We start from the raw sequence: 24,927 nt of genomic DNA, 5'->3' as shown, positions 1-24,927 counted from the left end.
AAAGAACAAATATTACTGAAAGCTAGTATTTAGAAGGCATGGGGGGGGGCATCCCCTCTCATGACATTCTTTTTTGTTTATAAGTTTGAACCTATCTCTTAACTGTTCTTGGGGAAGTTCTTTTTTAGGACAACGTTTTTAAGCATGGGAAAACTATTTTTCACAACGTTTTTAAGCAAACCTTCTGTATCCCTTTTTATTGGTTTTAAAACTTTCTGTTACTGTAAAAACGCGAAGTTTCAGTCAGAGACATATAGGATTTGAAACAATAAATAAAAAAAGGGGGACAGGTAGAGTCAAACCATAGACCTCTCTCAAACACTTAGTGAGCTCTCTACCCCTGAGCTACATTCCCTTGACGCTAAAGGTGCTAAATTATGTTTATCATACAGAAACAAAATCGTACTTAAATAAAGTCAGACAGCAAAACATATAGTTTTCAAATAAATTTGAGATTACAACTAGTGCTAAGTAAATGTCTAGACAGTAACTTGTTGGGGAAATAAAGAGCAAGTACAGAAGTTGTGCACCTTCTAAAGGAAGCATATTAATAAAATCAAAGTAGTAGTCTACATTATAGATTAACGAAATATCATGAGCCAGTTGCAAGAAACAATGTCACAAATATGGATATTAGCCTACAATTGGGGCTATTTAGAAGAAAATATTTAAAAAAAAACTATTCTTACTTCTGAATAGGCAGAAAAATTGTAGTTAACAAATTTTGAAGACACTTCCACCATACTTTATTTTCACCCCCTTCTCCTAATAGATGACAGGTTTAAATGATTGAAATTAACTTCTTAAAATAAAGAAAAGAAAAATTATAGCCAAAAAATTTTTTTTAAGTGTTTTGGGATTAACCTTTGGTTATCCTAATTATTATAAAATTATTGCTGTTCCTTATATTATTTATAAAAAAAAGTGGTTATCTCAAAATTTTGATTGGATACGTTTGGTGTCTTGTTGCCCACCAATCACGATTGACTATTAAATAGGGCTCTAGAACCTTCCATTTATAACTGAATTAGCCCCCTCCAAATTTTACACAGCCGCCCTTTCCATATGAGGTGGCTTTAGGAAAAATAAATAACATATAAGTGGTTGAAAAATCAACCAGCCCTATTGTCCTAGAACTATTTTTGATGTCTGGTTCTTTTTTATATCATAGACAGGGCAATAGCTGCCTTGCCTGGGAGCAAGGCAGTCTTTTGACCTTTTGTCTATTTTGAACAAGAAGGCTCTTTAAAATTTTGCTCATTGTTAAAGGAGGGCATCTGAAGAGAACAAGGGGGGCTGGTTGTCCTCCAATCACTTTTCAATATGTCCTGAAAGTTTTAACTTAATACCTTCAGCTATTCCTTAGATATTGCTGATACGCCCTCTTGACAGTCAGCATGAAGAGTATTTTAATTTTGTTGATTGCCACCTCAACATTTTCTTGAAGTTTTATTTTAATTCCCTATGCCTTTTTAGAGATGTGGGATCAAACATGTCCCCTTTCTCAATAATTAAACCAATGTGTAAACACTGAGCAGCTTGCATAACTTATCATAAGTATGTGCTTAGGTTTAATTAAGGCTATCCTAGTTTACATTTTAGGACACTCATTAAGTACGTGGTGGATATTTGGTTTTGAGTATTTGACCTAAAATGCAGAGCATTGAAAGGGCGTTCTATAGACTGCCCTTACTTGAAAGCAATGTTATTATGATTCTTAGTCCAAGCATAGTTTTAGGAAGTTGCTTGAGCAACCAAATAAAAAACTTTAACAGACCTACATGAATGGGATTTAATCATAAGCAGTGCAATAGCTCTGCTTAAGTAAAGGTTTTACCACAACTTCTACTATTACTTTCAAGGAATGTTAAGTGGGGGTATTAAACTAAATCAAAAGACTTTACATACATGAAGGTTGTCAAAACAGCATAAAAACAGTTACAGAAGGATGTTAACCCAAGAAAGGTAAGCTTTCATTGAAATGGATGCATTGCACAAAGCGACCTCCTCAATATGCTAATATTATGATTAGGTAGGTCTATACGAATTTCACTGCATTAGGTCAATTCCCTGTTGCTTTACAACTCCAAACAATTGCATACAAGGGTTTTAAACCTCTACAATGAGATTCTATGATTGTTTTGTAGCTGTGAAGGGAGGGAGATGTCTCAAAGGGTGCAATCTAATACCAAAACATCCCAACTCTCATTGAGAGTTGATGGATTAAGTAACTGAGATAACATATTTCAAAATCAGAAGAACCTCTAAGCTGTTTTTTTTTATTATACAGTTTACGCAGTTGATTCATCATGGACTGCTATTTGCTCTTTTAAATTGGCTGATTGCATTCTATCACCAAAGTTTTGTACAAAAAAAAAAAAAAAAAAAAAAAAAAAAAAAAAACATTGCTTATATTTATTGTAAATTCAATCAGAATATTTCAGTTACCGCGAATTTCACAGACATGTTTGCAGAAATAAAAAGCAGTAAAAACCTTGCTGAAAGTGAAAAAAGAACAGTACAAATTCTCATTTTCCTATGAATAAATAAGTCAATTTTCAAAATAAAAAGTATCTGCAAGTTTTCACTTTTCTTGATTTTGTCTTCTAAATACTGTCCATTCAAACAGAAGTAAAATAAATTTGGTAACAAGACATTGATGTAAGATTAACCGATATGAATAAACAAAACATTCAACAGGACTCGTTTTAAAAGTTACCATTACGAAGAAATCAGCAAGCAGTGAAGGGAGTATTCCAAAGAAGATTAATGTCCTGATATAGTCCAATTCTTCTATAGAGTAGTGTAGCGGCTCACAAGGTAGGCCACATCCGTCAATGCCATCTAGGATACTAATCGTTTTTCTGCTTCAATAAGCGGCGCTTTATATTTCCCAGAAAGCCTCTTCACGTTTTGAAATTCATTCTAAAAAATCATAACTATGAATCAAATGTAACAAGACCCATGTACACATAAGGAGCAATAGTACCGGGTTGAGTTCCGCTTCTCCGTTTTTTTACCTAAATAATTATTTTAGGTCTTTTGTCAAATTGTTAATATTCTTGTACATTGCGAATTTCGGAGTCAACCTATCTTATTCCGACAGTTAAAAGCTTCATCACACTAACTAAAATTAAAAATGGATTTTAAAAAAACGTGTTAAATGATTAAAATATCAGCCGTATCTTAGTGTCCATTCCAAAAAAAGCTAGAAGCTCAATTATACGTCTATTTCCCCAAGCAACCTCAAAGTAGAAGGAGCAAATCGGCCAACAAAGAATTTGATAATAATTAATGCATCACAAGAATTGGCTTTTTCTGTTGATTCCAAATATATAGAATCCATTAGGATTATCATTATCCATCAAAAGATACGAACTTAAGAAAATTTGCTTTATCTTCGAAAAAGGGGGGAAACACCCCCAAAAGGTCAACCAATCTCAATGAAAATCACACCATCCAATTCACCATATTAGAGAACCATACAGTAGAGGTCTCAAGTTACGAAAATATGAAATTTTGTGTTTTTGCCAGAAGAAGTATCTTAGAGACGTGTTTTGGGGGGGGGGGTTCCCCATGGATGATCGCATCAAACCAATGGCTCTAGATTATTGGGAGAGTGCTAATTCGAGCGGAAGTAAAAGTTTTAGTGCCCTTTTTTCCCCAGAGATAATCGTATCAAACTAATGGTCCTAGAAGATTGGGAGATGGCTCACTCGACCGGAAAGTACAAATCTTAGTGCCCTTTTTAAGTGACCAAAAAAATTGGAGGGCAACTAGTCCTCCCACGCTCCTTTTATCCCCAAAGACATCCCATCAAAATTTGGAAATAGCCATTTGGTTCGCCGCCGGTTTAGCCATTTGGTTTAGTATCGCCGCCGCCGATACTATATCACACATTCGCCGCCGTCATGTCGGCGTGGCGAGGCTTCGGGGACTACTCCCACGCTCATTTTATCCCCAAAGACATCCCATCAAAATTTGGAAATAGCCATTTGGTTCAGCATAGTCGAAGGTCCAAACTACCACCCCTGGGAAAGGGCTGCAAGTTATTTACCCATTGTTTACATATGCTCCTTGCCCATTGTTTAGTTTTGTTCTAATTGAAAGTAAGGAGCAACATTAAAATCCAAAACGAACAAAAATTATCCCGTATATTAAGGGGGCTGTCGCTCATATACGGAATAATTACTGTTTGTTTTAAGTTTTAATATTGCTCTTTACTTTCAGTTTAAAAAACTTTTTTTTTAATTTAATCTTATTGATAATACATCACAATGATGAGTGTTGCATAAAGAAGTAGGGGCATCATCTAAAACTTATATCAGAAGGACAATTTTTCCCGAGCAAAGTGGATTAACGTAAATCTTGTACTTTCTTATGTAAACTGCACGATAAAAAAGAATATATATTAGGCAATACAAAAAAAGCTGAAAACCGATAAACAAGGGGGTGAGGTAAATCATTGCAAGACAATATAATAATACAAAGAAATATTCCAGAATGCAACGATAAGAGGACGCAGTAGATGAATCCATTAAGTTACGTAAACATACTGCATATCATAGGCAGCGCGCTGGCGCTATATCATAGGCAGCGCGCTGGCGCTACCTAAGTAAAGAACGATGTGGGCACAATGTGTTTTTGTTTTTTTTTCTTCAGCCGGGCACTTCGTATCGAAAAAGTTGTCATAGAAACTTCGAAAAAGGGCTCATTCGATTGGAAATTGGAGTGGCTAGTGCCCTTTTTAATAGTCGAAAGTAAATGGAGGGCAACTAGCCCCCCCCCCCCACGCCCATCATTCCCCCAAACACATCCAATAAAATTTTGAGAGACCCATTTTGTTCAGTGTAGTGGCTTCCCAGATAGAAAATATATTTTTGAGGAGGACACTCCCCCACAACCCTCAGGGCAAGGATTATAAGTTATGCCCTGGGGTCATATAATTTTTAGATAGCCATGTTATTCAACGTAGTAGAAAGCTTTGGAAAATAGTTCTTTAAGCATGACAACCCCTCCCCCCACAGACCTCAGGACAAGGGTTGTAATTTATACCCTGGGGGCATATAGTTTTTATTCAAAGAGCTGTCATATAGCCTTCAAAGACGCTCATTCAAGGGGAAACTGAAACGGCTTATACCTTTTTTAATAATTGCAAGAGATAGGACAGTATTTACTGCCCAGCACGCGTCAATTATTATTCACGACACTATCAAAAAAAATCTGGAGATATCACACCTTTTTTACGTATGTGAACATCCTGAGCATTGGATATTTGTGAAAATCGACCCCCTCAGAACTTCCAGTACGATGGTTGTAAGTTATGCCCTGGGGGCATATAAGGTTTATATAGAAAGTTGTTATATAAATCATAGGCAGCAGGATCGCGCTGCCTAAGTAAAGAACGGGGACACTAGAGAACAAGGCAAAAAACGAGGACTAAGTACAGAACCCCCCACAACCCTCAGGGCAAGGGTTTTAAGTTATACCCTGGGGGCATATAGGAACGATGTTGGCAAAATGTATTATTTATAATTTTTTATGGATTAGCCACTTTTGGAATAATATCGGTTAATAGAAGCTTCGTCTTAAAAACACACGAAGAAGAAATCTTCTGAATTTTAGAATATTTAGAAACCAAGGAATTTCTTTTGCTGGGATAATAGTGGAGGCATATTAATTATACCGAAGATGTCTCTGGAATCGTTGAAGCAAAATATATATAAAAAAAATAGAAATTAGTTTAGATTTCGACGTAAGTTAGGTAAGAGTTTTGGTTTAAAGATGTGCAACGATTAAATTAGGTTTAAGTTACACACCAGAACTTACAAGCCTGGGATTATTTGTCAGGGATCTAACAACGGAGAAAACACCCACAAAGAGTGTTTTGTCTTGATGCAATTTGCCCCATCAAATTCATCACATTAGAGAACCATATTGCAGAAGTCTCTACCCTCTATCAACGAAAAGAGAAAGTTTTGTAGTTGTACAAATTACAGAAAGATGTTCTAAGTACTATCAAGAATGATATCCAGTTCCAAATAATTCGTTGACGATGGATACTGATTGAGATAGAAGACTTAAGATTGCTTAAAAAAAAAAAGGCTTCTGTGTTTTCTAGGGCTCTCTATTTTACGGTGTTCCAAATAAAGAGGTGGAGCTAGAACTAGAGCTAGAACTTGTTTAAGTTGTACATAAATTCTCCACTGGTTATAACAAAATAAAATAAAAGACACTTCAAAATATCTATTGTTTCTGTACTTTACAAATTATATTCTAGCCTTTAAGGGTTTACAGAAGATCACAGCCTCATTTTCTTTTTTAATACTTCACATGTTTTTAAACTTTGGAAGGGCTCACTTGATTACAAACTGAAACGCCTAGTGGCTTCCCAAAAAGTTAAAAGGAACTGGAGAGTATACAGCTCTCCTTCTTTTCGCCTTGTCCCCCGAAGATCCAATGAAAATTTTTATGCTGCCATCTTGTTCAGCATAGCCAAAAGGTTCAATAACTATGACTCTAGGGAAGACAACTTACATAGTCCTTGGGGCAAAATTACACAATTAGCCGATTCTTTACATATAGAATTTGTTATTGGGGATGGGGGCGTGTTTGACTTTTTGTGTAAAAAAAAAAAGGTAAATGGCATTTAGGTGAAGTTCTGAGGGAATTTTAGGGGTGTTATTTACTACTACTCATACTGCTACTATCGCCACTTATGTTTCTACACCTGCTACTTCTATTATGGTTGCTACTAAGGCTAAAGGTATGAAGGTGTAAAATTCAAAATATGTTGTCCTTCTGGCAAGGACTGTAAGTTACACAATTCGCCGATTCTTTACATATAGAATTTGTTATTGGGGAAGGCGGCATGTTTGACCTTTTGTGTAAAAAGAAAACCAATGATATTCAGGCATAGTTCTCAGGAAATGTTAGAGGGAATTATCTACTGCTACTCACACTGCTACTATCACCGCTTATATTACTACACATCGTGATTCTTTTGTGATTACTACTTAGGCTAAGGGTATTAAGGCAAAAATTGAAAATATGTTGATCGGAAGTCGGACTAAAATCAGAACACGCCATGTCCAAACAATTGTCAAAAGGATATATCGGCAATATTTTAGGAATGGTTTAGAGTGTTCAATTTGAGGAACCAGGACATGATGAGAAGGATGTTCAAATGCTAGAAGGATGTTCATACTAATGCTATTACTGTTCCTAATATTACCAATAAGGCTAAGGGTATGAAGGTGATATTTTCATTGATTTTTTTTTGGGGGGGGGGGGGGTGAACTAACCAAAACCCAATATTAGCATGATTAATATTACTACTAAAGCTAAGGAGATTAAGGGTATTAGAGAGCTAAATCAAAACACTATGTGCATGTAATTTGTCAAAAGGACGTATCAGCTATGTTCGAGATCTCAGAAACAGATTAAAGTATTCAGCTGAAACTATCAAGGAACGAAGAGGGAATTTTGAACTAAACCAATAAGGTAAAATGCTATTAATATTACTCCCCATACTCCTACTATTAACTATAACTATAAATAAATAAAACCCAAAAAGAAAAGAAATTACATTACATAGCCCAGTCATATTCAAACGAGCAGAAACTAAGCAGAGTAAAGATGTCCCTCCCCCTCCACCCCCTAACCTTCTGAACACCACAACATAATTTTTACTTTACTGAAAACATGTTTTATTTCGGTCTATGTGTCTTAATTTATAATAATAATGAAAAAAATACCATCATAACCAAGATTATTGAAAAATAACCAAAAGATTGTGTATTGACTTAATATATATACTGATATTCATTCCGGAAAGTCTTAATAGCTCTTGATTTATTATTTCCATTCGTTTTGTATTTCATTTATTTATTGATGATGATTTATTTTAATTTTATGCTTGGAAAATAATTTGACTTTATTTCTGCTTATCTCTGTTTAATGTAACTCTACTTTTCTCTGGAAAACTTCTTTTAGGGAATAAGTTTTTTTTTTAATTAATTTTTGTTTGTTTTTAGACATATTCTTTTTCATTGGTTAACAGAAGAATATTCTAAATGTTTTCGGTTTTTCTCTCTTAGAATCTAGATTTTGGCTCAATATTTATATGTTTTTACTTTTATAACTTTAATAAATCAAATAATTTTAACATTTTGTTTACTAAATATCAGTATATGTATATTAAACTGACAATGCACAGTCACTTGTATTTTTTCAGTAAAGTGCAAATTTTGTTCTGGCCTTGGGAAGGCATATGGGTTTTGCGCCCAACTTATTTTAATTTCTGCTCGTTTTGAGTTTGACTCGATTATATATTGTAATTTCTGTTCGTTTTGGGTTTCATTTATTTATCGATGCTGATTTGTGGTAGTTTCGAGCTTGGTAGATTATTTGATATTATTTTTGCTCATTTTTTGTTTAATGGAGTTCTTTACTTTTCTTTGAAAAACTTATTTTGTGGAAAAAGTTTTTTTTAATTAATTTCTGTTCGTTTTATATTAACATAGTCTTTTCAGGGAAAAAGAAAATAACACTTTAAATCTTTTCGTTTTTTAAGACTTTAAAGTTTGGCCTGCTATTTGTATGCTGGAGAAAAATTTTCAGCAATTTTTAACAACATACACCATTTTAAAAATCTGGACACAAATAGTAGGCCTACTGTTTAACTTAGTTTCATACCTCCTCTAGTTGACCTGAAATGGAAAACTTGATACCATTCGCAAAAAAATCTGTTTACTTTCTTTTATAGCTTGGATACACTTACACTATTTTGATTTGATTAAATTTAAGAGCAGAAGTAGCCTCGAAAGTTTGAACATAATACCCTCAGTCGTTCTTGGGATACTGCTGAGATGCCTTATTGGGAATTAGCATTATCACAGTGCATTTTGATTTAATCCTAAGGCAACATTTGGTTTTTAAACTAAATGTTTAGGGTGGGAGAGTGGGAGTGGAAGGGGGATGAGTTGGCCTCCAATCACTTTTGACTCTTTAAAAGGACATCAACCCTTTCTATTTTCAATCGAATGAGCCCCTTTCGAAGTTCCCACGACAACTCCTTCGATACGAAGAGCCCTGGTCTAAACAACAACAACAAAAATATTACTAATCACTTTCAACTATTAAAAAGGGCACTAGCCTTTGAATTTCCAATCGAATTGGCCTTTTTTGAAGTTTCTACGACAACGCCTTCTATACAAATCGTATATACGCCAAGGGCATAGCTTAAAATCCTTGCCCTGAGAGTTGTGGGGGAGTGTCCTTCTCAAAAACATATTTTCTATCTGGAAATCAACTAGCCTACGCTAAACAAAATGGCTATCTCAAAATTTTGATTGGATGTGTTATAGATTTGATGTGTTATAGGGTGTCAAAATCAAATCAAAATTAAATTGGATGTGTTATAGGGTGAATGATGGACGTGGGGGGGGGGGGGGCTAGTTACCCTCCAATCAGTTTCTACTATCAAAAATAGCACCAGCCCTTTGAATTTCCAATCAAATGAGCCCCTTTTGAAGTTTCTATGATAACGCCTTCTATAAAAACCTAAATACCCCAGGACATAACTTAAAACCCTTGCCCTGAGGGTTGTTGGGGAGTGTCCTCCTAAAAAACATATTTTCTATTATTCCTGAGATACGTCCTTTTCATAACCGGTATGCGCATAATGTGTTTTCAATTAGTTCAACACTCCCCGTAGCATCCCCTGAAAGCTTCACCTTAATGGTCTTGGCTCTTTTGGACACCAAGGGTCAAACATGCCCCACTTTCCCAATAACCAGTGCTATATATAAACAATGGGCAAATTACAGCTTATAATCCTCGCCCCATAGGCTGCTATAGGGTGCTTTCCCCAGAGGGACAGTTGTTGGACCTTTCAACTTGGTAGAAAAAACGGCTGTCTAAAAATTTTGATCAGATGTACTTGGGAGAAAAAGAGGTGTGGGGGGGCTGTTCGCCCTACAATCACTTTTGACCTTGAAAAGGACCCTAGAATACTCAATTTCTACTCGAAGGAGCCCTTCCAAAGTTTGTACGACAACTCCTTCCATACGAAGTGCCTTCTTAAAAAAAAAAAAAAAAATGACACATAGAACTAGCTTCGCTATTTACTGCGCGGTCAAGGATTTACTGAAACTCGTAGAAGTCAAAGAAGGTAAATACAAAGATGGCGCTCATTAGTATAACCTCTAATATCTACTAGTTACATACTAGTCTCAATGATTAAATTTTGATTGAGAGTTGTTCAATTACCAAGTGATATGTTGCGTACAAGTAATATTATAATAAAGACAAACCCTTTTATTAGATAGTAAAAACAATGACGAAATCTCTGGATAAATCGGTCGCATCACAGTAACCGTCATCAGCAGATAAAGAATTTGATAAAGAAAAAGATAAAGAAAATGTTAATATTATTTGATTTATTGAAGTTATGTTAACTTATGTTAGACTTATGTTAACATAAGTTGGGCACAAAACCCCTATGCCTTCCCAAGGCCAGAACAAAATTTACACTTAACTGAAAAAATATAAATGTTTTTACTTTTATAACTTTAGCCATTCAAATAAAATTAATACTTTGATTACAAAATACCATTACTTGTAAACTAAACTGACAAGGCACACTTATTTGTATTTTTTTAGTAAAGTGAAAATTTTGTTCTGACCTAGGGAAGGCATAGCGGTTTTGCGCCAAACTCATGCTAATTTCTGCTAGTTTTGAGTTTGACCCAGTTAATTATTGTTATTTTTGTTCGTTTTGGGTTTCATTTATTTATCGATGCTGATTTGTGGTAGTTTCACGCTAGGTAGATTATTTGATTTTATTTTTGCTCATTTTTTGTTTAATTGAGTTCTTTACTTTTATTTGAAAAACTTATTTTGTGGAAAAAGTTTTTTAAATTAATCTGAATACAAGATCAATATGGACATTTTTGGGTATATTTCAATTTGGGCAATAAGGGCATTACAATATCTGAATGCAATACCGTACAGGCATTTATGGCCTGAGTCCTTTACTCAGTTTTGAAAATCTGCACATAATAGTCCTATATCTGAAAGAAACCACCACCCCTTAACTCCTACTCTTAAAGCGAAATATCGGCTGTTCGTTCTCAGTGCTTCCAGCACAAATGCTTTAGCACAAGAGCTTTTTTATAATTAAAAATTATCATTATTGCAATACTTTGAGAGTTTAAGAGCTTTTGTGTTTACATATGCTTCATATAATAAAATTTTTAGTTAAAACATTTTGAAAGGCAGTCAAAAAATAAAGCAGATACAATTACCAACTGGCTATAGTTGTTGGACTCTAAATGCTCTCAGGAAAACACTTTAAAACAGAAGCACAAAGAGTGAGGGGTTGAGGAGGGGACAGTCCTCCTCATATTTGTAATAATTGTGGCTTGTTTTAAATCATTTTGTATCTCTTTACTATCACCAGAATTATTTTTTACTTAATTAGGGATATGGGATAAGGCTTAATTAGGCACATTATGAAGGCCGTATCCAGGAAGGGGGTGATTACGGGTTTTGACCCCCCCCCCCCTCAAATGTATGTCCAACTCGTAAAAACGCAACAAATTGCATATAAATAAAATGATTGATGCGTTTTTAAGGGTTTTTTTAATATAAAACCCTCCTTCTCCCACACCCCTAACAAAAATCCTGAATGCACCCTTTGACATTATCTTAGAGTGTGTATATTCATAAAGGCTTCTATAGTAAATTGAAAAGTTTCACCCCTTTTTTTCTGAAATACGCATGCATAAGTCTTTTTTCAGTGTCTGAATTACCAAATTATAAATTATTACAAATACGCATTAAAGAAGAACCCCCTTTAATACAGATATTCAAGTAACTCAAACAATCTCATGTTGCCTGGGGCAAATTACTCTTCATGATGGTGTGATGTTGTGATGTAAACTGAAAAGTTGTGATGGGTCAAAACTTTTTTTCAGTAGCCCTACCTCCCAGTATATATACCTAGGATTACCGAACAGTCGAATTTTGGGATACCATCAAATAAGATAAAACATGCCGTATTCACCCTTAAAGGTTAAATATACTGAAAAGGAAATTAAGCCTTCGTTTTTTAGCACAAAATAATCAAAAACTTATTTTATGAGGTTGAAAATAGGCAAGTTTTAATGTTGAAAAGTAGCTAATTGTAAAACATATCAATATATGCCCTTTCCTGTATTGCTACAAGATTTATCATCTCTATGTGAAGAATACCAACTGATCAATCCCTACCCCTTATACATGCGAATCCAGGAGCATCTAAGAGCCAAATAACCCTAGTTTTAATTTTTAACCCCACTGAACAACCAAAATGGATGTACTTCTACTGCATTATTTGCTGAATAAACCATTGCAATTTCGTCAATAGTCGCAGCTGCAGTCATTAATAGTCACAGTAGCATTAGAATTAGCTAATGCTTGCTGGCATGTATCAAGCCATGGCTAATTGTGGAAAAAGCCAAAATAGATAGTCCGAATGAGTGAGAGGCAAATATGGGACAAGCCCTTTTTAGGATTGTGTAATAACGATGTCATTTCATTTGTTGATAGATAAGTCTATCTATCATCCGTCCATACGTCATTCCTAGGGCAGAACTAGGGTAGACAGTCATAGAACTAAGAGATGAAAGATTGGATTGATTTTGGGTTGACACGTGGCAAACAATGTCCACTGGACTTGTATGCAAAATCTGGGACTTGCATGCATTATTTGCTGAATAAACCATTGTAATTTCGTAAATAGTAGCAGTTGCAGTGATAAACAGTCACAGTAGCATTAGCAGTAGCAATAATACTAGTACTAGCATAAGTAGTGCTTTTAGTATTAGCAGTAGAAGAAGCAGTTGTAGCAGCCCTGAAATGTTCAATTTAGTACCATCAGCCGTTCCTGAGATATTGCCAATACACCCTTTTAACAACCTGTATACAAATAGCGTAATTTGATCTAATTCAACCTACTCTTCAAAATTTTCTGAAAATTTCAACTGAATACACTTAGCCTTAGTAGCAATGGTAGAAATAGCAGTAGTAGCATTAGCAATAGAAATAGTAGCACCAGAAGTATGCATATAGCAAACAGTATGCATAACAGTATGCATATATGAAACAGTATGCATATAGCGCCTCTTGGTTGGTTTAACCCTCTCAACGTGCCCTGAAAGTGTCAACTTAATACTCCAACCCATTCTTGATATATTGCTGAAACACCCTTTTGACAACCTGCACAAAGTATGTTTCTGTTTTGTTCAACATCCCCCTCAATATTTCCTGAAAAGTTTGCCTTAAAGCCCTTACAGGTAGTAAAAGTAGTAAAGTTACATAGTGCCTTTTGGTTAATTCAACATCCCCCTCAACATAGCCTGAAAGTTAAAACTTAATACTCTAAGCCATTCCTGAGATATTATATACTGAACTCTCCTTAAACACTCACTGAAAGTTTCACCTTAATACCCTTAGCCTCAGTAGCAGCAGTTATCATCATCGTAGTACAAACATTAATAATAGTAGTAGCAGTAAGCCGTTCCTGAGATATTGGTGATACCTATTTAGATAAACTGCGCGCACATACTGTGTTTTGACTTAGTTCAACCTCTCCCTAAACATTCCCTGAAAGTTTCACCTTAATACCATTAGCCTCAGTATTAGCAGTATTTGTAGGAGAGACATGCATATATTGTCTTTTAGCTAGTTCAACAGCCCCCTCAACATACACTGAAAGTTTCAACTTAATGCTCTAATCTGTTCCTGAGATATTGCTATAACACCTGACAACTCAGTGTGTCGATTTAGTTCAACGTCCCCCTAAACATTCCATGGAAGTTCCGCCTTAATACCCTTCGCCCCAGTAGTAGTAACAGTCGTTGTAGGAGTAGTATGCAAATAGCAACGTTTGGTTAATTCAATATCCCCCTCAACATGCCCTGAAAGTTTCAACCAAATATCGTATGTAGTTTCTGGGATGTTGCTGATACGTCCTTTTGACAACCTGCATGCACATAGTGTGTGATTTAATGCAAAACAAAAGAAATTGAATATAATTGAAGACTATACTTTTAATTGTGCAAGTGACATACAGTTTATTTGACACCTGCTGGAAGTGCCCAAATACAGGAAGTCTAAGGACTTTATTGATGCAAACATGTGGCTTGTTGGACTTTAGTTATGACAAAGTGTCTATATTATTCCCCAACAAGTACAGACAACTATGGTATTTTAATGAACAGAATAGTAAATGTCTTTATCATCCTCAAACCTTAATATGATTTAATTTGGATCCAAGGGATCTTCAGGAAGAGGAAGAAAGAAAGTACATACAGATTTTGTGTTGGCATTTCCAAACAATCAAATAAGAAATAAAAGGAGATTTACAAATCTTTCAATTGATTACAGTTTTCAGTAGCGCAAATCTACTTTATGTATAAAACGTCTTCTTCTTCTTTGTTAGAAAGCACTTGGACTCCATCATTCAGTGTCCTTCTGGCTTCAAAGTTGGTTGATTCTCCTTCGTGGTATTGAATTTATATTCTTTCAAGGGGGAGAGAAAACTAATTTGGCTTTTTCATAAGGGCCAAACAAGGGAAGCATAGGGTCCTGCTACCTTTTCCCCGCAATTTAAGTCCCCTCTGGAGGTACCCCTGCGGCTCTTGCGACAGGACCATTCCCTTCTTCTGCTTGTCGACCCTTCATCTTACAATTTACAGGACTTTTTTTTATGAAATATTGATACTTCGGGAGAATTTAATGATCCTCTTGAATATCCATCTCTCTTCCTGGGATGGGAGGTCTGCTTCTAGTAACAGCTTAATATTTTCATACAATCCAAACTTCCTGGTTGTTCTTTTCAGCTCAGAGGAGATTGTTGCAGACTTTGGGCATTTACATAGGAGATGCTGCATAGTCTCTATTGTTGATGCGCATTGGCAACAGAAAGGGCTTGGGTATTTTTTCCACAAGTTTTCTTCCCTCCTGAGAATCATTGCTTGGCTCTTAATCATACACAGCGCAATAGCGCTGCCTAAGTAAAGAACAATGGTGGCACAATGTATTTTTTATTATTCTTTTTTCTTGGTCTTAGACCAGGGCACTTCGTATCAAAGGAGTTGTCATAGAAACTTCGAAAAGGGCTCATTCGTTTGAAAATTCGAGTGGCATGTACCCTTTTTAATATTCGAAAGTGATTGGAAGGCAGCTAACACCCCTTCCACGCCCAACATTTCCCCAAACACATCCAATCAAAATTTTGAGATAGCCATTTTGTTCAGCATAGTTGATTTTCAGACAGAAATTATGTTTTTGAGGAGAACACTCTCCCACAGCCCTCAGCGCAAGGGTTGTAACTTATGCCCTGGGGGCATATAAGGGTTTTTTTATAGAAAACGTTGTTGTAGGAACTTCAAAAAAGGCTTGTTCGATTGGAAATTCAAAGGGCTAGTGCCCTTTTTAATAGTCAAAAGTAATTGGAGGGTAATTAACCCCCTCTCACAAACACCTTTTCCCCAACCAAATAAAATCCATATTATAGGATAGCGATATTATTCAACGTGGTTGAAAATTCAGGATATTGGATCTTTGAGAATGCCAACCACCCCACAATTCTCGAGGCACGAATTGTAAGTTATGCCCTGGGGCATATAAGTTTTTTTTTATAGAAAGCGTTTTAGTAGACACTTCAAAAAGGGGCTCATTTGATTGGAAATTGAAATGGCTAGAGCCCTTTTTAATAGTCAAAAGTGATTGGAAGGCAACTAACACCCATTTCCACGCCCACCATTTATCCAATCAAAATTTTGAGAGGACCATTTTGTTCATAGTAGTTGAAAGGTCCGGAAATTATATCTAAGAGGATGACACTCCCCTCACAGCTCTCAGGGTAAGTGTTGTAAGTTATGCCCTGGAGGCACATAAGGTTTTTATCAAAAGCTTTATTGTAGAAACTCAAAAAAGGGCTCATTCGATTGGAAATTCAAAGGGCTAGTGCCCTTTTTAATAGCCGAAAGTGATATGAGGGCAACTAAGCCCCCTCTCATGCCAACCTTTTCCCCAAATACATCCAATCAAAATTTGTAGATAGCTATTTTATTCAACATGTTAAAAGTTTTAAAAGATTAGATCTTTGAGGATGATAACCCCCTCAGAGCCCTTGGGGCAAGGATTGTAAGTTATAACCTGAGGGCATATAAGGTTTTAATAGCTAGTGATGTTGTAGAAACTTCAAAAAGGGCTCATTCAATTGGAAATTAGAAGGGTGTGTGCCCTTCTTAATAGTTGAAAGTGATTGGAGGATAACTAACACCCCTCTTACATCCACCATTTCCCCAAACACATGTAATTAAAATTTTGAGATAGCCATTTTGTTTGACTTAGTTAAAAAGTTTGGAAATTATGTTTTTGAGGATGACACTCCCCCACAGCCCTCAGGGCAATGGTTGTAAGTTATGCCCTGGGGGCATACAAGGTTTTTGTTATAGAAAGCATTGTCATAGACTCAAAAAGGGTTCATTTGATTGGAAATTGAAAGGGCTACTGCCCTTTTTGATAGTCAAAAGTGATTGGAAGGCTTGACATTTTTATAGTTAAGATCAATGTGGGATCAATGTATTATTTTATTTTTTTTAGAACAGGGCACTTTGTATCAAAGGAGTTGTCTTAGGAACTTTGAAAAGGGCTCATTCCATTGAAAATAGGAAGCGCTAATGCCCTTTTTAATAGTCGAAAGTGGTTGGAGAGCAACTAGTCCCCCTCCTATGCCCACCCTCCCATTTGCCCATTATGTTTAAAAACTAATTATGTTGCCTTAAGATTAAATCAAAATGTACTGTGTTAATGCAAATTCCCAATAAGGCATCTCAGCATTATCCCAAGAACAACTGAGGGTATTATGTTCAAAATTTGGGGGTTACTTCTGCTCTTAAAATTTAAACAAACCAACATATTGTAGGAGTATCCAAGCTATGTAAGAAAGTAAACAGATTTTTTTTTTGCAAGTGGTATCAAGATTTCTATTTTAGGTCAACTAGAGGAGGTATGAAACTAAATTAAACACTAATATTTGTGTCCAGATTTTTAAAAGGGTGTATGTTGTTAAAAAATTGCTGAAAATTTTTCTCCAGCATACAAATAGCAGGCCAAACCATAGTCTTAAAAAAAACAAAAAGATTTAAAGAATTATTTTCTTTTTCCCTGAATAGACTAAGTCAATATAAATGAACAGAAATTAATTAAAAAAAAACTTTCCACAAAATAAGTTTTTCAAAGAAAAGTAAAGAACTCCATTAAACCAAAAATGAGCAAAAATAAAATCAAATAATCTACCAAGCGTGGAACTACCACAAATCAGCATTCATAAATAAATGAAACCCAAAACAAACAGAAATTACAATAAATAACCAAGTCAAACTCAAAATGTTATTATTATTTGATTATTAAAGTTATAAAAGTAAAAACATTTATATTTTTTCAGTAAAGTGCAAATTATGTTCAGTAAATTCAGCAAATTATTTTTCAGTTAAGTGGACATACTTGTTTTGTAATAAATGATAAAAAACTCATAGGAGACATTCTTCTCTCAGGGAAACTAAAAATATAAAAAAAGTAAAAAATTTATAATATTTAGTAAAACTAATTTACTGGACTTTAAACATAAGTAGCTTTTTTCAGCTCTCCTTCCTCTGAAATTGTTTGCAGGTTGCCTCCTCTGTGAAGAATGTAAGTTATACAAGAAAAACAACTTTTTTTTAAAAATGCTCATACTCTTTCTGTAGCATTGTCATTCCATAGCACACCCTACATACCATAAGAATGTAATAGGGTCTATGACAGGTCAGCAGAAAATAAACCCTCAATCCCCAATAAGTTCACTGTGTAAACCAGTGTGATAGACCTATTTAGCTAATGTTAAACCACTTTTATTCTTGGCCTAATATGTGAGAAAGTTCAGAAAGCTTGTGTCCCTTTCCACCTCAAGTCCTTTTCAATATCAGCAATCCCATATTCAAGTTGACCAATTCCAAGCCTTTTGTCCTTCATGTGTTTTTTGTTTGATTCTGATACTTGGTCTTTAGCATTCCAGCTGATGTGGCATATCTGGTATCTTTGTGTTTGATCTGCTCTTATTGTGATAAATGATCCTGGGATTGAGCTGAACAACCATTTTTTTCTGTGTGTGTATGAGAACAAAACCCAAGTTCTGTACAAAATGCCCCAACAAGGCTCAGCATAAAAGGTTTGAGCTGTTCTGACATTATGACATGGATGTAGTTCACTGCTCTCTTAATAGATCTTTTCTCTGCCCCTATCTCAGAGGGGGGAATCCTGCCTCATTGGCTTCATAGCAGTGTCAGGGTGCACTTTTCACAAGTTTCCTGACCAGATCTGTGTGGGATTATTATAAACAGCACTGCATGGTGACTATGAGGAGTGGTGTCCCTTTATGGAATGCAACCATGACTAATAGCTAGTAAGCAACAAAGCATTGCACTGGATTTTGAGCAATGGATTGTTCTTCTGGGTTTTAGTGGACTGTTCAAAAATAGAGATATATTTATAAAATATTCACAAAAATAAACAGTACAAAAACTTTTTGCTATCTTTGAAAGAGGTTAGGTTGGAAAAACAAACCTTTCAGAGATCAATCTACAGACTAAGGCATACCATGTCCTGGTAAGGCATTTTGAAGTAAATAAAAAAAATAGCATCCAATTGAGCAAAATTATGTAAGACTAAAGCCCTCACTAATTGTTACAAAACAAAAATTGAGAAGAAATGTATATATCAATGAATTGCTAAAAATCTAAGCTATGCATCAATATGATTATTACTAAAATTATTTAAGGAAATACCAATTATACTATTTGAATGTAGCTTAGCTAAACTAGAATTTTACTGTAACCATTATTGACCTTGTCCTTGTCAGTTCAGAATAGGTTATTTCATATATTGATTAAATTTGCTAACTAGGCTAAGTTTTCTAAATTAGGTAAAACTTCCTTCCTAGAGAGAGGGAGAGCTTAACTGATACAAACTTCAGTAGATTTTTAAGCCATATCAAAGTTTTTTCCCTAAATTGAACAGCCTAGATAGGGGTCAAGTTCCAAGCTCATGGAATTCCTGGCAACGCTGACAGAGCGAAGTTTACCTGTCTGTGAGTAATCAATAATTTCCTGATTTACCTGGTATTAGAAATACCCGACTTTCGTTTTTGGTCAAGAGGGTGAAAGATATAGCCTACCTGTCGTGTTAAAGACAAACCATTTCCCGAAAATATATCACCATCCAATAGATTGCAGATTCAGATTTATCTCACCGGAAATACGCTTGGAATAAATTTTGGCGGAAAGCAGTGTTGTCAACTCATCCAAAACAACTACCAGATTTTTAACAAAAAAGTGAAAATGGCTACAAAACGCCAAAAACAGTCACCAACCAAGGGTAGAGATAAATGCAAGGCCTGTGATATAGGACTGAAAGACGGTAGTTGCGCCCTTTTGTGTGACTCGTATGAAGCCTGGCTTTGCATTGAATGATTAGATATGACCGATATGGAGTACCACTTATTTACAAAGATGACGCGTCGTCTTGGTTCGGTTTGATGCTGTCCCGTTTGTAAACAGACTAGAGTTACTCAAAATAATCTCACTGCCACGGAAATAAAAGAAATTATCAACAATGAAATCCGATCATCGTTCACGAGCATCGAGGAAAAGATTCAGAAAAAATTTGACAGGCTGATCAAGCCCCTGAGCAATAGAATTGCAAACGTTGAAAAAGATTTGGCTGAAAAGTGTTCATTAAGTGGTTCAAAAATACATACTGTAATCCATGTGAAGACTGAGTTTGAAATGTTGAGCAAGAAACTCAAACAAGATATCAGTGAGAAATTAGCAGCCAAGAGTAACTTCAACGATTTTGTTACAAAGTAGAAAAATCTTATCGCGTTTGGACTTGCCGAAGATCCTAGTTGCATTACAAGAAAACTGCAGAATGAAAAGATTTAGGAATAATAAATGAACTTCTTCTTCAAAACTGTCCTTCGAAGTGTTCGTTTTCTGTTTGCGTTGGAAAGCCTGAACCCAGAAAGTGTCATCCAATCAATCTAATGTTCCACAGCCCCATTGAAAGAGACACGGCATCGTTTTTCTTGTCAAAAAATATAGTGAATATAAAAGTTGCGTTTCCGGGCTTTAGTTTCTCCCACGATCTTACAAATACTGAGCTTGCTCAGAACAAAAAATATGACGCTCTGAAGTAACAACTCCACGAAAAGGAAGTCGCAGGTGAATCTGGGTGGAAGATTTGAAACGGCTAATCAGGATTGGAGCTTGTGAAGATAAATCCTTTTTGTGGTGGAAACATGTAGTGAACTTTCTGTGCTTTATTCAAAAGTAGATTGCTTATCTTCAAAATTTGATGAATTTCTAGTTCTCATATCAGTCCATAAGACTCATGTCGTCATTGTTATAGAATTTTTTCCTAAAAGCTGCTTGCAGCTAGAGGTGTATTTTCTGCAGGTGCTTAAGTATAACCTTGCTGTAAATAGTAATTATAAGCGTGGTATTTTCGTGTATCTTCATACCTTACTGAAGTATTTGGAATTTAATGAACCCGTCGCATCAAATATTAGTAAATGCTTAGTTATCGATGTGAAATTGCCCGGTTCCAAAAGTGCTGTTCAACTTTTCGCAGTTTATCGTAGTCCTAGTGTTAATGAAATGTCGATTTGTAATAATGAAAATGTTTTGCAGTTGTTGTCTTCTGTTTCGTGTTTTAGTTCTAAGTTGTTAGTAGTTGTTAGTAGGTTTATCAGACACTTCAGGAACTAGATACAGGAAAGGCGCCCGACATCGACGGCTTTTCTAACAAGATGCTGCGTGAACTTGCGCCAGTTCTGGCAGACCCACTCACGTACCTATTTAATCTGTGCCTTTTGTCTAAAGTGTCCCTCAGCCTGGAAAAAGGCGGTTATTACACCACTTTATATGAATGGTTCCAAATCCCAATTTCACAACTACAGACCGATTTCGTATACGTCCATTTTTTCCCAAATTATGGAAAAAAATCCTGGTCCGTGGAATACAGTCATACTTTAAAGAAAATAATATGAGGCATCCACCCCAACACGGGTTTTGTAAGCGGCGATCATGTAATACACAGTTTCTGGAAGTCATAGATGACTTTCACTCAATGGCAGATAGGAGGGTTTTGTTTGATTGCATTAATGTTGACTTTTCTAAGGCATTTGACAAAATTTCTATCTCACTTCTGATTAAGAAGTGTCAACAATACTGGATTGGCTCTCGGACTGCTGCATGGATAACAGATTATCAAACAGTTCGTGGTAACGAACTGTAAGTAAGGAGCGACCCGGCTCAATGGTAACCGAAACTCTAAAAAACGAAACTCTAAAAACTCTAACCAATAGATACATCAAAAGAATCAGATTTTAATTCTGATTTTAAAAATATAAGTTTCATCAAGTTTAATCTTACCCATCAAAAGTTACGCGCCTGAGAAAATTTGGCTCATTTTTCGAAAAAAGGGGGAAAGACCCCTAAAAGTTATAGAACCTTAATGAAATTCACACCATCATATTCAGCGTATCAGATAACCCTACTGCAGAGGTTTCAAGCTCCTATCTACAAAAATGTGTTATTTTGCATTTTTGCCAGAAGAAAAATCACGGGTGCGTTTGTTTTTGTTTGTTTTTTGTTTTTTTTTCCCAGGGGTAATCGTATTGACCCAGTGGTCCTAGAATATCGTAAGAGGGCTCATTGGACCTGAAATTAAAAGTTCTAGTTCCCTTTTTAAGTGACAAAGAAAAATGGAGGTCAACTAGGCCCCCTCCCATGCTCATTTTTTTCTCAAAGTCACCCACTTAAAATTTTGAGATAGCCATTGTGTTTAGCATAGTCGAAAACCTAATAAATATGTCTTTTACGATGACTTAATCCCCCACAGTTCCCAGGGGAAGGGCTGCAAGTTATGAACTTTGCCCATTGCTTACATATTGTATTGGTTATTGGGAAGTATACAGACATTTTCAGGAAGAATGTTTTTCTGGTGGGGGGAAGGGGGGCTGGAGAAGGAGGTTACTCTGGAGAATCTTTCCGTGGAGGATGTATCTTTGGGGTTAGGGACACTTCTATGAAGAGGGAGCCGGATTTCCAAGCATTATTTAAAAAACGATCAAAAATTAAATTTAAAAAAACAAGTACTTTCAACTGAAAGTATGAAGCAACATTAGAACTTAAAATGAACAGAAATTATTACGTATATGAGGGGGTTCTCCCCCAAGTCAATACTTCGCTCTTTACGCTACAGTTTTTTTTTTTAGTGCTTTCAAAAGAGCTATCTATTCTAATTAAACGGCCTTTTTTATTAAGGTTTTTTTTAATAAATTTTTTTTTTTAATTTTAAATTAAAGTGCGTGTTATGTAATACGGGGATAAACCCATCATATACTTAATAACATATACGTAATAAAAAAAAAATAATAAAAAAAAAAACAAGCGATGCGGCTCAAAAGTAATCGAAACTTTTAAAAACGGAACTTTGATGTCAATAAATGTATCAAAAGAAAAATGGGTATCAAAAGATACAATAAATGTATCAAAATAAATTTTTTTTTCCAAAAAAAAAAAAATGCTGATTCTAAATATATGAATTTTATTAAGTTTAGTATTACTCATCAAAGGCTACGAGCCTCAGAAAACTCACCTGATTTTTTTAAAGAGGGGGAAACATCCCCTAAAAGTGAAAAATTTTTAATGAAAATCACACCGTCAGATTCAGCGTATCAGAAAACCCTATAACATAGGTTTCAAGCTCATATCTGCAAAAATCTGCAACTTTGTATTTTTTGCCAGAAGAAAAATATACGAATATAGAAGTTCGTTACATAAGTTAATTTGTAAATTAAGTCATAACAAAATTTAGAGACAGCAATTTAGAAAAATGAAATTAAAAATTTTACGCAATTTTTTTTTACTTATTCAATGACGGCGAGCCAAAATAAAATCTACATTAACTAAAAAACGATCAGAAATTAAATAAAAAAAAACAAGTTTTTTAAACTGAAAGTAAGGAGCGACATTAAAATTTAAAACGAACAGAAGTTATTCTGTATATGAAAGGGCTGCCCCTCCTCAACGCCTCGCTCTTTACGCTAAATTTTTAATCTGTATAAAAAAATTATTTTTTTAAAAAAAAAAAAAAATTATAGTAAAGATAGAGGCGTTGAGGAGGGGAAAGACCCTTAAAAATAAGGAAAAAATTCTGTTCGTTTTAAGTTTTAATTTAGCTCCTTACTTTCAGTTTAAAAAACTTGTTTTTTTTATTTAATCTAACACACAGAACCCAATAGGTTGTTGTAGGAGAAGCCCTATCAGATTCCACACCTGTGATCAGTGGAGTTCCGCAGGGCAGTTGCCTAGGGCCTGTACTTTTCTGCATTTTTATTAACGATCTACCGTTTGATGTTAATAAATTGACTGTAAAAAGTTTACGGATGATGTGAAGCTGTACAAATCCGTACTGAATGAACAAGAGATTTCACTGCTCCAAAGTGTCTTGGATACTTCGCTTCAGTGGTACATAGCAAACTGTATGTTCATTAACGAGACTAAGTGTAGTACTGTTCATTATCTTTGTAGACCTTGTCAACATTACCCGTACCTCCTTGATTGAAAACAAATTCAAGCCGTTGAATATATTAGAGATCTTGGGGTTTGCTTCGATTCATGCCTGAAGTTTGATAAACCTGTGTCGCAGATTACCCATCGGGCAAACTACCAACTGTTGCGCTTAAAGTGCACGTTCTCCAGATTTAACTTCCGTTCACTCATATCACTTTATGTTTCAACTGTCCACCCAATACTTGAGTATTGCTCGTCAGTACGGTTTCCCCTTAACAAGAAAGACCGAGCAAGGATTGAAAAAGTTCAACGGAGGGCAACTAAACTCGTACCATATCTGAGACATTTGCCATACCAGCAGAGAATGCAGAGACTACAGTTACCCAGTCTTCAGTTCAGGCGTGATAGAGGTGACCTAATAAATACATTCAGAATCGTTAAGAACATTGACATTATCACCCCATCTCACTTCTTCGCCTTCTCAGGATACAACACCACCCGTCAACACCAGCCCAAAATTCACCCACCACGGCCACGTACAAGATTAGGTCAGAACTCACTGTCCAGCCGTGTGTGCAAGCCTTGGAATGTACTTTCATCAGAGACCGTTGATACTCTCACAATCCACACTTTCAAAACAAAACTAGCTTCTACGAATTTTCACAGTCGGTCCTTTCAAGATTCATTTTAAATGTGTTTTCATGTATATTTATAGGGAATTTCTGTTGTGTGTATATTTTGTAAAGTAAGATTTATCGTTGCCTTATTATGTTATTCCTTAGTGCGACAAGCTTTTTGTATAGCTTACCGCTGTCGGTATTAATAAATAAATAAAAAATAAATCACTAAAAAATCTCTATCAGGCCTACGTTAGGGTAAAGGCCTCTTTTGGGAAAGACCACTTTAGGGTAATTGGTAGGCTATTTCCAAAAAGAGGTTCCTGTACATAGGTGAATAAACTAATAATTTCAATTGTTTGATCTTAAATAATTTTAATAATAACCATAATGATGCATAGCTTAGATTTGTAGCTATTCATTAATATATACAGTTATTCTCAATTTCTCTTTGGTAACAAGATGTGAGGGTTTTATATAATTTTGCTCAATTGAATACTGTTTTTTACCCTATATTTCCTTCTGAAAAATCCTTAATAATGTCACTGTTAGTATCAAAACTAAACGGTTTAAAACAGAATGATAGGCAGTGGCGCCAATTCACGAAAATGTAGGGGGGGGCAAGGATTTTTTTTCGA

At 35.4% G+C, this 24,927-nt stretch overlaps 1 long non-coding RNA gene across 4 annotated transcripts in view; it reads right to left on the bottom strand.

Moving 5' to 3' along the window:
- LOC148940815 (uncharacterized) overlaps positions 1–19,483 on the bottom strand; it is a 51,868-nt gene extending 32,385 nt beyond the window's left edge. For 2 of the 4 annotated variants that reach the window (XR_016143351.1, XR_016143355.1), the window contains exons 1-2: positions 19,271–19,483; positions 2,720–2,925 (exon numbers count right to left, since the gene is read on the bottom strand). This is a non-coding gene — a long non-coding RNA (uncharacterized LOC148940815). Of the gene's footprint in view, positions 1–2,719; positions 2,926–18,941; positions 19,005–19,270 lie in introns of those variants that run through there. The other 2 variants (XR_016143352.1, XR_016143353.1) reach the window with 2 other exon arrangements.
- Positions 19,484–24,927: the final 5,444 nt, after the last annotated feature.

Source organism: Artemia sp. Qi Xiang Cuo, chromosome 19, assembly GCF_049724085.1.
Source record: "Artemia sp. Qi Xiang Cuo chromosome 19, ASM4972408v1, whole genome shotgun sequence".
Lineage (NCBI taxonomy): Eukaryota > Metazoa > Arthropoda > Branchiopoda > Anostraca > Artemiidae > Artemia > Artemia sp. Qi Xiang Cuo.
Note: the sequence above shows the minus strand (reverse complement) of the source record. Positions and strands in the feature narration are given on the sequence as shown.